We start from the raw sequence: 5,482 nt of genomic DNA on the forward strand, positions 1-5,482 counted from the left end.
CCTGCAGTATTTAATATCTTCTACAGCTATATACTTTAAAACTACTTAAGGTATATATTTATTTTGCTTGCGTTTGTAAATACTCATCATGATTATATGGTCTATTAATATTTTATGCTGCAATTGAATTTTAAAATTTGGTGCTAATCTAAATAAAGCACAATAGAGAAACAATATGCCTACAAAATGTAGGCATGTATGATAGAGAAATCAACAATGCAGATATTTTAGGAATATAAAGTGATTCTACCAACTCTGGCTATGAGATTTAGCAGACAAAATGGCTTCCCTCTCAGTCTTGCTCTAATTTACTCTATGACCTTGACCTTGACTACTTTACTTGGTTTTCTTATTTCATAGTTTTCTCAATAAATTAAAAAGAAAAGAATAAATGGAAAAAGGATTACTAAGCCTTATCACTCTGTAACATTATGGAGGGCATTAAGAATTACAGCTAGATCTCATCATGCCTCCTATAAAAGCCTCCTTGTAAAAACTTAGGATATTTTTTATCTACAGCATTTTCTGTTGTTGGTTTGGGACTCTTCTGAGCACAGATCTCCATGATTGGCAATTTGTGTGGTACATGGGTGATTTCTGGAACCACTATACTTCCCATTTGTAAGTCAATATAAGTAAATGTGACCTTCAGGTCTTTAGAGATGAAAAGAGACAGCTTTAAAGTTAATTCACTGTGTCACCTAACCTCTCTCCCCTTCAGGTAGAAAAAGATATTGAGTCTTCTATCTTAGTGAATTTAAATGTGTGACAAATAAAGGACATTTTGCATAACACATAAAATGGATTTCCAATTGAACTTTAATACTAGTAAATTCTGTTTAATAGTGTATGTTTCAAAAACAAAGAGCCTTCTGATAAAGAATGTGTTGGACATACAAAATTAATCTACTTACACACACACACAAACTTGAACAAATATGTCTTGTTACTAAGATGGTCTTTGGAATAAAATTCTTATCACATCAAGCAATAATGAGACATTTAATCCTCAACTATTTAAAAGTGCCTCAAAATGAAACATTAGTGATATATTTGACAAATTATATATAAAGTAAAAGCTGAGACCAAGTATAGATCAGTTATTTATTTTTGCTGATCCAGTCAGGTCGTTCCTTTTTTTTCTAATGTTTGCTAATCAAATTGCTACAGAATATGATCTTTATTAGCCATGTCAGCATTAGCAACTTGGATAAATACAAAGAAAGGATTAGTTAGGCTCCAAGGAATAAGTAGTGATAAGGCAATAAGCAGATCATGAAATACTATCAGAAATATACCTTATGCCAATGTCCACAAGTAATAATAGATATAAAAATTTTAAAAAATTATCAGGGTACTTTTTATATAGAATCCTTAACTTGAATTAAGTAACACAGACCAATAACATGAATTTTAAGTACTTTAAACAGTATATACTAGGGAAAAATTTTAAAGATATACTAATGAAAATTATTATATATTGAGCATGATTGTACCAATGTCTTTTAGGTACCTGGGTTCTCTCTATTATGAACACAGATCTATGGGTTAATTGTCACTCTTTCTTTTTTAAACATGAAAAAACTGAAGTTCAAAAAATATGTTATCTTCCCAAGATCATACAGTAAATTGAAAATTAAGCCAGGGTTTAAAAATGTGCTCTCGATGGTCTCTTTCCACTAGGCTATACTGTCATAAACATATTTTTCTACTTGTATGAACACTTCTCATTACATGTGAAATACATGTGGAAAATTATGCATGTCATTGTTTATCTGAAAAATAAAGTGCCATCTTGATTTAAATTCTGTGACTGACTCACTGTGTTACTGGACATACTATGTTCTAACCTCGGTCATCTTCAGACATGCCACCTATGTGGTAGGCACAGATAGCGTAGCTTCATGAGAAGATACACATCATTGCTTATATCAGTCACGATAGGGACAATTGCCCAAATCCACACACAGTACACACAGTGAACACAGTAATTACTTATAAAATATTTGTCAACCATGTTCCTGTTAACCCCCACTTCCAAAAGATTCATTTCTTAGTTTACATATATGTCTTTCTTTGCGGTCCACTTAAAAAATTATTCATACATATATTCAAATAATTACTCAGAGAATAACTAAGAGGGGAATATTTTCAAATAAATAACAATTCATAATTACTCTGAGATAGCAGAGCAGAGCTGAAGTTACACGTACATAGAGAAGGTCAATCGTGTAGATTGTCTCATCGAAAAAAAGCAAAGACAGGTTTAAAAGGCTTAAAGCACAAACGATCTGTGGAAATGGGTATTGTTTTGTTTCATTTTGTTTTATTTTTCCTCTGAATAAACTGACTGGTTGAAAGTTATCAAGGAGGGCAGTTTGACCTTGGACAGACTGAGTTAGGGAAGGCAATTTCAGGGTGTGTGTCCTAAGAAAGCTTTGATTTCAGCTATGAAGTAAACATGATATGCTCTTTTGCTAGGAACGATGGCTGCCATTGTCATTTGATGTCTCTTCCACTTACTTAATCTGGGTCAGCACAGGGACTCATTATGATTTACCAGTGTGCACAGTTTTGGGTAATGCTGAAATATCTAACCTCTTCCTGGAATTTCCTTCCCTCCCATCACCATGTAACCTGACACGTAGATTTTCTTTTCCTTTTTTTAAGAAGACAGGATTGCCTGAATTTGGATGCCCAAATTAATTGCCTAATTCAAGATACATGGCATCTATGAAGAGATTGCAAACCACATTGCTAGCAGACATTTTATTGGCTCCAACTGATTTTTGCTTTATATGCAATACTACTGTAACCCACAGGCAAGCCCTGAAGAATAGTTCTCTGGTTAATATTTTTCCTGTACATTACTTCTTGTTTTATATACCGAAATATTTTAAAATGTGTATATCTCAATACAACACCTTTCATCTGTGTTTTAGGTTTGTTCAAAACAATGTGATAGTAGAATCTTTAGTTACATTCCAGATACAACTTGTAGAATGTCAGAATAACGTGTGATTTTTAAATCATCAGGTGTCAACAAAGGGAACATGTTACTGGCTCTAGGAGAGGCCATGTATCATGTCATGTCATGTCACTGCCTGCAAAGCAATGTTTGCTAATGGCAATACTAACTGATGACCAGGAAGTGATTAAGCTTGCTACTTCCTAACATCATGAGGTTTTTCCCTACCATTTTCCTAAGTTCCCAGGTATAACTGCTTTCTGATTCTCAATTAGGTGGGTCTCTTTGGAGCAGAACTATAATCTAAAATTAGAATTTTGTAACACATGTTATCAGTTGAAGAAACAAAGCACTCCTGGTAAACCTGGGCCAAACATAGTACCATGGATGGTACCTGCATGACAATTGACGTGTTAAGGAATGGCTGATGAATTGTCTTTCTGCAGACCCCAGGGACCTTTTTGCCCTTTGCGATATGGCAGTGCTTTATGTATGTTAAGCATATGGAACATTCAAATCATACTAAAGAAAACATGGTGATAGGCCATTCAATTCAAGCAGGATATTATATAAAAGTTACATTAAAGGAAAGAGAATAAACATTTCCATATTGTAACCATGCCATGAAATTTGTTATAAACTTTGTCTTTTAAAGTAATTCAGTTAGAAAATAGAAGAAGGCTACCACTGGGTATCCAAATAAGGAAGAAGACATTATTGAATGCCATTACCATCAATTTTGGGGTATAAATAAGGGAAACAAGTCATCCCAAATATAGGGAAGTACTGAACAGGTACTACTGGCAGAGATTGACCATGAGTGACTATATCTTGTTTCCCCACCCTCCGCTGCTTTTTTTTTTTTTCTTTTTTTTTTTTTTTTTTTGAGATGGAGTCTCTCTCTGTTGTCCAGACTAGAGTGCAGTGCTGTGATCTTGGCTCACTGCAACCTCCGCCTCCCGAGTTCAAGAGATTCTTGTGTCTTACCTCCCAAGTAGTTTGGACTACAGGCAGGTGCCACCACACCTGACTAATTTCTGTATTTTGAGTGGAAACGAGGTTTCACGATGTTGCCCAGGTTGGTCTCAAACTCCTTGGCTCAAGTGATCTATTCACTTCAGCCTCCCAAAGTGCTGGGATTACAGGCATGAGCCACTGCACCCGGCCTCCCCACTTTTAAGAGGGTGTGGAATGAAGAGGGGGCTTCTCCAGTATTTCGCAGAACTATGAAGCAGTTATAAGAGGAAGCTTGCTGGCAAAGAACTAATAAATGCAGTGTTGTACAAAGTTTAACATACGACTAGAAATCAGTTACAAAATCCAACAAAAACTTCCATTGGACAATGTTGTTTAACTAATTAGTACCAGATTGGATAAACTAGAACCTAAGATAATGTTTTTCTTATCGTTTCAAATTGTGAGCTCATTGTACACACTGGTACAGTCTGCTTAGTCCCCATTTCAGCTAGGTCTGAGTTCATGTCCCACAACTGAGAAGAATGAGGCATGTGCACACTGGAGAGTAAATAGAGTAGTATTTATTAAGCAGCAGGAAAGCTCTCAGCAAAGAGAGGGGGCTTGAAAGCAGGTTGCCAGAAATGGGGCTGAGTTCTTCTGGGTCTCTTATGTGGCAGAAACCAGAAAGTCTTCTGTGGATTTTGCCCAAATTAGAGTGGTAAAATTCCCTCCTAGGGAGGCACATTCCTGGGGTTGGCCAGAGTGAGTATATCTTGGTTATTACCCATGAGTGCCTCAGCGAAATCCACAGGGGTGCTAAAACCACAATGCTAATGTCATGTCAATGACATTATAATAAGCTGGGTCTAGTTAAGGACATTTAGGTTGATTTATCACACCTGGATCTAAGTTGGGACAGTCCTTTCTGAACAACTTCCAGGCTAAAGGGAAAGGCAAGAAGGCAGAAAAGTTGCCTTCTTAACCACATTTCTTCCCACTCGCTGCAGAGGTGATGCAGGTGCTGTTCTGCAGTTGATCCTCTGAAAATTGCCCTTTTCTTTCCCTCTCCCAAAACCCTCCCTCTCTCTTTGCCTAACCAGCCCCTAACTTCCTCCTCTCTCAGAACCAGAAGTTACAGAACCTCCATAACCTTAATCTATATTCACCTCATTAGTTGGAATGATTCAGTTTCTAGTCAGTAAAATTTTCAAAAGGCTTAATACGATATGGTAGATTTTGTTGAAAAGGTGGAGGTTGTGGAAAAGCGTCTACCAACTGTTGGGGCTCAGAGAATGATACCCTAAAGAGAAGGCCTCAGAAGTAGCCTAAGAAGAAAAGTATCTCTCTGACTTTCTCCTATGTTCCTGTCTCCCTCCCCTCCTTCTCCCAGAGCAAGCCATAGCAACTACAAACTCTTTGTCCCAAGGTGGATCATAGATACTAGAACCCTTTTCCCCAAAGCAAGTGAAAAAATCTACAATTATTACTCAAATTTTTCCTCGTCTTTCTGTGTAAGAACTGGCCATGAAGAAATTATCTGGCATACATTATTTGATG

Source organism: Macaca nemestrina, chromosome 2 (assembly GCF_043159975.1).
Source record: "Macaca nemestrina isolate mMacNem1 chromosome 2, mMacNem.hap1, whole genome shotgun sequence".
In the NCBI taxonomy this organism is placed as follows: Eukaryota; Metazoa; Chordata; class Mammalia; order Primates; family Cercopithecidae; genus Macaca; species Macaca nemestrina.